General features: G+C 37.1%; 1 protein-coding gene across 7 annotated transcripts in view; it reads left to right on the top strand.

Moving 5' to 3' along the window:
- The window catches only part of LOC110286137 (melanoma-associated antigen 1-like), a 160,448-nt gene that overhangs the window by 81,114 nt on the left and 68,869 nt on the right, over window positions 1-10,465 (top strand). For 6 of the 7 annotated variants that reach the window (XM_029473337.1, XM_029473338.1, XM_029473339.1 and 3 more), the window contains one exon: window positions 6,751-6,840. The gene's annotated coding sequence lies outside the window, so the exon portion shown is untranslated. Of the gene's footprint in view, window positions 1-6,291; window positions 6,355-6,750; window positions 6,841-10,465 lie in introns of those variants that run through there. The other variant, XM_021153817.2, reaches the window with a different exon arrangement.

Here is a 10,465-nt window from a genome sequence, read left to right on the forward strand (position 1 = left end):
TGATGATTAAATGTCTATGCATGAACGAGGAACAAAGGTATTCATTCTGTAGCCTTTTTTTTTCTTCTTCTCAAACCACCCCTACCAATGTACATTGTGGTGTACCACCTATGTAGATTGTGGTGTGCATGTGTTCTTCAGATTTAATTTAATTTATTTTTTTAAACGATCTGTGTGTGAGTTTGTGCTCATGCATGTAGGAACCAGTCAGAGACTAGAAGAGGATGTGAGATCCCTGAAACTAGAGTAACTGAATTCAAGTTCTCTTCAAGAGCTATAAGCATTTGTAACCACTGAAATGTCTCACCACTTGCATACATGGTTCTTTATGAACAACAAAACAAAACAACCCAAATCAATCCTATAAAAGTTGACTCTTCATTCTGGTTACTATTTAGTATCTGCAGGAATCCAATTTTGAGTTGGGTAACTTAATAGTGTCCCCAGAAAAGAAATACAGTCCCTTAATTCAAGACTATGTGATTGCTAGAACTTGTATTATCTATCATTGTACTATAGCATACACTTTACATTTCAATGGCTTAAATCAACCTTTTATTTTTCATGAGCCCGTGAGTCACTTGGACACATTTCTTGGCTAGCCTCATTATATATCAGAATATAGCTATAGACAAGTGGGAAATTCTGGTGATAAGCCTTAGGCTTTCCCATGTTTTGCATGTCTAGGAGCTTGCTTGAATGATAATCAGCACTCATTTTTCTTACTCATGCTAGCCTAGACTTGTTCTCAAGGGATGGCAGGATTCTAACAGGGAAAGGAGGCAGGTATATGACTTAAGGTCAATAGAATGGAAGTGGAGGGCCTACAAAGCCACATTGCAACAGGAACAAACACAGAAAGTCCATAAATTGTGGCCAACATCACAATTAATCCACCACAGTTAGCCTTCCCTTTCCAGTTGACCTTGTTTGTCTGTTCCACATGCAGATTATTCTGTTCCCTTCTCAAGAATAAAATGGGAAAAAAAACAACCACAATAAACGTTTAACATCCAGAAAGAAGAGTGTAAATCAGATAGCAGTTACTTACATTAATAATTCAAAATTAAATAGTGGGGAACAAATAGACCCCTTAATTACTGTATAGTTGTAACGACTGTAAGAGGCCCTACTTCTCATTGCTCTTCTTGGTTCTGCCATCTAAGAACATCAAAGATATATATATATATAAAATGCCTTGTCTATTGTCTTTGACCATTTCCAAAGCAAATGTTGAGCCTTTCTTAGCCTTGCAATCGGCTCATGGAAAATTGAGAACCAGATGTATTTTTTACGTTTTGAATTCCTTATTCTGACTTAGTCTAAGTCTAGTGTCTAGATAACACTTTTACCAATGTCTTAGTATGTTTTATCTGCCACATGCATGCCTAGTGTCCAAAGAAGTCAGAAGAGGGTGTCAGATCTTCTGTAATTGGAGTTGCAGACTCTTGAGCTACCATGTGGGTTCTGAGAAACAAACCTGGGTATTCTGCAAGGGCAGTCAATGCTCTTAACTGGTGAGCCATTTCTCCAGCTCTTTTATTTTCAACCTAGTAAGCTTTAGATCTTTTATAGCATCTCCAAATTTTGCTTGTGAACTGGCCAGTTGTTTTCTCAGCTCATATTCAACTTGCTGTATTTTATCTTACACAGCTAGGAGCATCCAATTAAAAAAAATGCAAAGTGCTGCATGAAGAGCTCCTGAGGCAAAGTGAGAATTTCATTAGAAAAGTTTTCCATCTCCTAAGCTTGCCCCAAACTGCAGCTCCTCTAGACTTTTAGTGTGCTGAAATACAGGTTGATACATGCATAAAGACAATTGTACCAACACACTTTAGACGTTGGTATTATTTTTCTAGTCACTACCTGCTCTCATGCCCCAGAGATAATGCTTTACAGTATTTTTTTTTACCATTGATTAGCATGTATTAAATGTACATATTAATGGAGTTCAGTATATTTCAATACATGTATACACTGTCTACCAATCAAACCCAGTGTTTATTTACCTCCCAATAAAATTTTGAAACTCTAATTATTACTTTATACATGGAGAAAGACTTGTTTAGCTATTAACTCGCACAATAAGAAAGGAATATGATGGCTGGATTTTTGTGTGAATTAGTTCACTTAGCATAATGTTCTCTAGTTGGTTTAAATCCTTTTTTAAAAATGTGAATGGAATGGCTAATTCTTTTTCATGGCCTGCAAAAAACAATCAACAATAAAGACACATGTGGACAGAAAGAGGAATGGATAGATATGATATTTATGCAAGTATAAATCAAAACTGAGCTTAAGTAACTACTCTTATATCAGACAGATTAAGAGACAAAAACTCTAAACAGAGACAAAGTTGTTACATAATTTTCAATGGTTAAATCCAACTGGAAAATATAGCAATTATAATTGATTGATACTAGAGTATACAACAAACAAACATTGGATATAAAATGTGACATGAATTTAGAGCAATAGCAGTGGGTGACTTAATACACCTTTATAGCAAATAAATACAACATCCATGCAATGTTTTTCCAAATAATCTTCAGAATTAAACTATTCTATGCAACAGTACATTGTCACATAATTCATATTTTTGTTTGGCTGTACCCAACATAAAATTACCAAACTCTGTATCAGTTATTAGTTGTTATGTAATCATCCCAGAACATACTGTCATTAAATAGCCATTTATTGCTGCATGAAGGTATGGAGATTGGTAGGGAATAGTTTGTAATCTTAGCTGCTAGACTTATGCCTCTACTTTGTGGATCAGGATGACCTAGCTATACTTTTATATGTACATCACACTCATGGATATATATATATATATACACACATACATACACACACATATATATATATGATGTGTATATATGTATGTATATATTATGTATATATATATACACACACAGACATAGGTGTGTGTGAGTATGTATGTATGTATGTATGTATGTATGTATGTATGTATACATATATATGGAGAAAGAGGGGGGAGGAAAAGAATATGGGAGGGAGGGGGAAGAAAGGAAGAGGGAGAGAGAAAGAGAGAGAGAGATTATATGTCTCTAGGTTGGCCTCAGTCAGTTACATCTGTAAAATCTAATTTTTGTTCTACATGTTCCTTATTAGCCTAGGCTTACCCTCAGGACACCCAAGAGAGGGTGTAGAAATGGCCAAGTTCTCATTATGCCTACAGATAGGATTGGAACACTATCATTTGTTCACATACTAGTGACTAAAACAATTCACAGGGCCAACTCTTATTCAAGGTTGAAGAATCAAAAGTCACTTTCTGATGAGAGGAACTGCAAAGTCACATTTCAAGACATGTACATTAACAGGGGCCAGCAAAGCAGTCAAGAAAATTCACAAAGCACTACTGTATGATTTCACTGAAAATTCAGACCGGCTTGTCAGGCTCTGGTCTTAGTGCTAGGACATGGACAAGGTCAGTCATTTGTTCTCAACTTTCCATTTAGAATGACTCTTCTTCACTCCCACCCGTCCCCTGGAGTAGGTCAGGTTTTGGCCCTAATCTCATTCTGCCTTCCAGTGTGGCTTTACTTGGTAATTGTCTTTCCAGCCCTTGATTTTCTGTGAAGTTTCTCATGTCACATGTCTCTCCCTGCTGTTCTCTATATGCGTCATTAAACCTGGGCGAGAAGAAGCTTTGAGTACAATTTCCCTGCTATTAGCTGACCTTCTCTTCAAATTTTCATTGTCTTTCCCCACAAATACCTTTGTATAAAAGTCAATTCATAATATCTGTTGGGAATTTTTCCCAAATCAGAAACCACTTTTAACATTTAGGTTTCTGAAAAAGCATTATTTTTTTTTAAAGAAAGGCAGAGTGCTTTCCAGTGTATTCTTGCTACATACTTACAGTGTACATGTGTAAGTTGCCACAGATGCCAGAACATCAGGCCAGCATTTTAACGTGACACAAAAGGAAAGGGGTAAATCCCACAAAGGCTTCTAACCATGACGTGAAAGTCTAAAATTTCTGGGCATCTCAACAACTGTTTTCTTTTTATTTGAAACAACTGTTAACCATCATAGGAGACATACTGTTAAAAAAATTATGTCTGAAACACAGTAGTTGGCTATTTAATTCTTCATCTGAATTGTTTTAAGGTATCTACTTTTGCATATAGAAATAATCTTTATTTCATAGAAAACATTTTATTGTGAATTCTTTAAGTAGAAAACACGATGATCGCTTTATTATTTGTATGAATCACTGTAGCCCATATCTATGGGTCTTGTTCTGATTGCTGCTGCAAAACAACTGTTTCATACATTGAAGCATAATATCCTCAGATGTTTTAAATGCACAAAATTAGATTTTTTCACTTTTAATTAAAATCTTTCCTTGCTACACTCTCACCTTTTCTATCTACCAATTTTTATGCACACTTTATTATTTGGAATGAACTGATTCCATCTAAGGAAGTGGTTAAATCTGTGATTACATAGCTTGTCCCTCTGAAGAAAACCCAGAATGATTTAAAAGTCTCATGCCATGGAGTATTGAATTTCTATATAGTTTATCTCAGATCGGCAGTTGTTCTTTAATTTTTCTAACTTCTTTCCAAATTTAACACTGGTAGTGGGATGTTTTAGTAGTTCAGACCCAGTTTTAATATCAATTCAGAATCTCAGGTGTAAGAATTGGTGGAAAGACATACAATGCACCCATGTACACCACCTACACACTAGGACTAGATACAATAGTATATTTTCTGTCACTGTATCAAAATAACTGGAAACTGGACACTATACAGAAAGGAGGTCTATTTAACTTATAAATTCCGAGTTCCAAATGCATTCTCACAATATTTACTTGGCTCTGGTGAGAACTTTCTGGCATTTTGCAACATCATGCATGGTATTGTAGTGGTAGTGCAAGCAAAAGGAGAGATCACGTGGCAGGACAAGAAACAAGAAACTGGGTAGGGATCTGACCTATTTTTTTAATATAATAACCTGTTCTCATGGAAACTAAATCATTTCTGAAAGATTCATCTCATTCCAGGAGTCCAACATCAATGCATTCATGAAGAGAGAGCCCCCAATGACTTAATTATCTTCCATTAGGCCCCACTGCACAAAAGCAGCACCATTTCAATACCGCTACACTGGGAACCCATCAAGCTTCCAGCAAAATGAACTTTTGTGGGACACATTCAAGTCATGAGTATATATATTCAATCCCTTATATTCATGATTACTTTATATACAAAGACAATCTTACTATACTAAAATCAATTTCAGAAGGGTAGCATATGCATCTATTGGCTTTTTATTCTTTTTTTTTTTTTTTAGGAATACAGTTGCTATTAGCATTGTCCATACTGGGGAGAATTGTGTAAGACATGAGATACTTAAGTATTCCCAAATTATCCTCCTTTTATCTATAAGCACCATATCATCATTTAAGGAGAATATTGTTATAAGGTAAATTACATTCCTCCAATTCATATTTTGAAGCCTTAATTACAGTACCTCTGAATGTTGCTTTATTTTAAAATCAGGACCTTAAAGATGTAATTAAATTAAAATGATACCATTATATGGGTCTATACCCAATGTGACTGGCATCCTTAAAAGAAGCAATAGAGATGCACAGAGGGATACTAAGGGTATTCATGCACAAAAGTAGACCATGGAAGATACAGTGAACAAGGGCATCCTAATACAGGTGTAGTGATGTACACCTGTAATGTCTACATTAGGAAGATGAGGCAGGAAAAAAGATGAATGAAAGTTTCAGCATAGTCTTACCTGCACAGCAAGGGCCTGAATAAAAAAAAAAAAGGGAAAGAAGCAAGAATTCGTGGGGTGGGGAAACGGAAATAAAAGAAACCAAACCTTCTGACATGAGACATAAACATCTATTCTCTATGACTGTGGGAAAGTAAAATGTTATTGCTTCAGATATATCATTGTTAGGATTTTGTTACAGAAGGCCTGACAACTAATACAACTGTATAATATTAATTTATACAGTTTTGATTTGAGGATATTTTCAAGTAGAATTTCTGAATTACTGGTAGCATTCTATATCCTCATATAATAGCTAAGCTCTCAACTTGTGTAAAAAGGCCCTATGGACTTTTCTACTCCTAGGCAATTGCAAACAAAGGTTGTAATTAATGTGGTTCAAGGGAGCAAGAGTCTATCACAAGTTAGCAGTATCATCTTTCTGTGATGACTTTAGGGGCACAAAGACTACAGACATGATGGGGCTGTGGGCTCTTCTTTTGTAATTTCAGCTTGTGGCATGGGAATTCCCAAATGAAAAACTAATGGGCCAAGAGGCCCTAAGAGGCCATTCTATAAAGCTAGGTATGTGAAGCCTTGGTTGCAATGGAAACTACAAGATGTTGGAGATGCTGGAACCATGAGACAATTTCCAGGAAGATCTGCAAACAGAGAGTAAAACAAACCCAGGATGCAAAACTGGAGGGCAGAACCTTCTAAGCCCTTTGACACTGGACATGGAGCTACAGGACGTGATGTTTGTTTGCTGGGTTATGCTCTTGCTTTGGATATATGTTTAGATGAGAAGGACTCCCTGAGGCACATATGTTTGAAAACTTGGTTTCCCAATTGATAGAACTATTTGGAAAGGGTTAGGGAGTTTGGCCTTGTTGGATGGAGTGTGTTCTGGATGTGGGCTTTGAGAATTTAGAAGCATCCTGTCATCTCTAATTCCTACTCTGCTTTCTGTTTGTGAATCAGGATGTGAACTCTCAGCTGCTTCAATATCATTCCTGCCAGGATCTTCACCATAGTGATCATGGTCTCCTCCTCTGAAACTGTAAATTCCAAGTAAGATCTTCTTTCTTTATTATAGACTCTATATATTTTCTCAGTAATGATGTCTCACCATAGCAATAGAAAAGTAACTAATGTAATATGTATATAAATTTGAGAGTTACTATTAGTAATAATTTTACAACAAATGACTTTCATTTGCCTTAGCCAGGGTACCAAGGCAGGGGAACTTTATGATAAATTATTGTCATTGAAACTGCTAAACCTTGTTAATTTCTTGTCACTCAATAAATTCTTACGTTGTGGAAAGAAACACACTTGTCTATATTTATGACATAGCAGATTTCTGACAAATAATGAAGAGAGTGAACATTGATTGAGCAGTGTTTTTATTATTCTGCCTGTAGCTCATCTTTTTTAGACAATATTACTGTGTAGCCCTAGCTAGCCTAGAACTCTCTAGGTATACCACAGTAGCCTACAACTCATAGAGATTTACTTGCCTCTACGTCCTGAATGCTGAGATTGAAGCTATATACCATCATGTCCAGCTAATGCAACACATTTTCTAGTATCAGCTGGCCAAAGTATGTCATGTTTCTTAGCAACTCATGTGCATGGAGGGCAGAACTAGAGCATCGTTGATGGGAGTATATGGCATGAAGTTAAAAAGAGGAAGGATGAGTGGCCATCTTCATAGTCCACTACAGACTTTCTCAACACTTCATCCCCTAATTCTCTCTCTGTCCAAACTGTTTTTATTTTTCCTCAGAAACTGAAGGCTCTTACCCTAAGGCATTTACATATACTCATCCTTTCCCAGGAAATATTCCATTCCATTGTATATCTGTGTAGTTAGCTCATATGGCTTCTTTGAATCTGTGAGTTCAACTAGATGACTATTTTGGTTTAGCCTTCGGCTATTTATGTGTTGATAACCACCTAGTTGATCTGCTGGGTGATAGGAGGGGCTCCAATGTGATGGTTTCTGATGCTCTCCATGACTTTGAACCCCCCAGACTAACCAAAGTTTGGTTAAATCATAGGATTTTATGTAATCATAGAAGCATGTAAAGTCTCTTGAGAGATCTCTTAAACTGGCACCATTTTCCTTGTACCTACATTCTGATACCAAAGGTAGTGAAATGGATTCTACTTTCTATGGGCTGCTTAATCTGGGGGGAATAATTATAGCCTTTCTTGTAAGCAACATATGCTAATGTGCTTTTTACAGCATTTTGCTTCAGAGCAATATTCTTTAAGCAGGGGAAAACATTTGATTTTACTCCTTTAATTACATTTTCTTAGCTCTTCTTTTTTTTTCATCATGGACAGTTTGTATTAAGCAGATATTGACTATTCATAATTTGCTATACTTCACCAAAGATTCTTTAGAAATTTTCTTCTCATTTTCTGCAAATCCTTCTAAGGCATACTTTGGAATGACCTTTGGAACGTCTCTTTTGCTTTCCAGCTGTGTTTCTTTTGCTTAGTTATGCTTCAGAGGAAACTTATCTTTTGTAATATAGCATCTGTATTTATAATTGTATTATATATTATGCTATCTACAAACTGTTTTTTGGCAATTACATCTTCTTTCACAGTAACTCATTTTATCCTTTCATGGAAACAGTATTCTCTTGAGTTTTTCTTATTCTTCATTTATCCTTTGAGGTTTGTCCCTCTATTGAGTTTTGTGTTGTTTTTCATCTTGATCATTGCCTTCAGGTGGTTTGTGACTATTTTCCTTTTGCTTTGCTAGAGTCAATTGCCAATGACCTAAACTTAAGTATTATTTATACTGTTATTGTACAACACCACATTATTAGAGAAAAAATTAAATAGAAAGGCAGTACTTTTGCAATTTGTGGTGTCTGACTTTATGAGTTTGAAAAGGGGGCTCCTGTGGAGTACTGCTTGTTTTCTTCCCTCCATGGTTGTTTTATGGATATGATGGAACTTTCTCAATTAGCAACTGTGTAGGCATCCTGTTTGATCTCAGCTGCAGCTTCTATGGAGTCTACTTTGCAAGTGTTTCCTATCTTACCCACAAGACAAGTCTCATGCATTCCATGCAACCTATATTCAGACATGTGTTATAAGTTTCATGAAAGGTGTATCTGTTTTTATTTGATAGTAGTAAATATCAATGGAGCATTACTTATCATTGGGAATAATTTAAAGCCTATTTGTAATTATTTTTGCAAATTATATAAGATATAGAGCATGTATTGTGCCACCTGCTTCTTCCTCATAAGTGCTGTGATTAAAGGCCCAAATATTTAAAAATATATTATATACATGCTCTATCTGCATATACACTTGCATACCAGAAGAGGGCATCATATTCCAGGATAGATGACTGTGAGCCACAATGTAATTGCTGGGAATTGAACTCAGGAAACCACTGATCTCCAGCTGAGAGATCCAATCTTAAAGGTACTCTTGGTTAGTTTCTGCACTATTTTTTATTTTGCCTTTTTCATTAATTTATTCACTTTAAATCCCGTGACAGGACCCTCGCTCCTATCCTCTCAGTCCTACCCTCACAACTTCCTCCCATTACCCTCATTAGAGAAGGGGAAGCTCTACATGGGTACCAATCCACTCTGGCACATCAAGTCCCATCAAGACTAGGCACATCCTTTCCCACAGAGGCCAGACAAAGCAGCACAACTAGGGGGAAGGAATCTCAGAGACAGTCCCCTCTCCAATTGTTAGGGGGCTCATGTGAAGACAAACTATACATCTACAGATGTATAGGGGAGCTATGGTTCCATCTCTGAGAGCCCCCATGGGTCCAGGTTAGTTGGAAGTATAGGTCTTCTTTGGTCCTTGACCACTCAGGCTCCCTCAATCCTTCTGCCCACTCAAGACTCCCTGGGCTCTTCCTAAAGTTTGACTGTGGGTCTCTGCATTTGTTTCCATCTGCTGCTGGATGAAGCCTCTCAGATAACAGTTATGCTAGGCTCTTGTCTACAAACATAGCAGAGTATCATTAATACTGTCAAGGGTTGGCTCTCTCCCATTGGGTGAATTTCAATTGTCCAGCCATTGCTTGGCCATTCCCTTAATCTCTGTTTCATATTTATGCCTGCACATCTTCAGGTAGGACAATTTTGGGTCAAAAGTTTTGTGGGTAGTTTTCTCTCCCCCTTCTTCCACTGAATGTCCTACATGACTATAGGAGATAGCCACTTTAGTCTCCATACCCCCAGTTGTTAGGAGTCTGAGATAGGGTCATCCCCATAGACTCCTAGGAGCCTCCCCAATACCAGGTCTCAAGCTTGTCCCAGAGATGTCCCCCACCAATTTCCATTTTCTCTCCCTACCTTCTTTCCCTCCCCACACCTGATCCCTTTCTTTCTTCTCCCCACCCCCTCTCGCACACACTTCCCTTCATTCATTGACCTTGGATGTCTGTTTTATTTCCCTTTCTGAGTAAGATTCAAGAATCTGCCCTTGGGCCCTCCTTGTAACTCAGCTTTATTTTTGGGTCTATGGCATGTAGCATGGTTAGTCAAACTAGAGCCATCTTAGAAGAAAAAGGAGGAGGAGGAAGAAGAGGAGGAGGAGGAAAAAGAAGGAGGAGAAGGAGAAGAAAAAGAAGGAGGAGGAGGAGAAGAAGAAGAAGAAGAAGAAGAAGAAGAAGAAGAAGAAGAAGAAGAAGAAGAAGAAG

Source organism: Mus caroli, chromosome X (genome assembly GCF_900094665.2).
Source record: "Mus caroli chromosome X, CAROLI_EIJ_v1.1, whole genome shotgun sequence".
Lineage (NCBI taxonomy): Eukaryota > Metazoa > Chordata > Mammalia > Rodentia > Muridae > Mus > Mus caroli.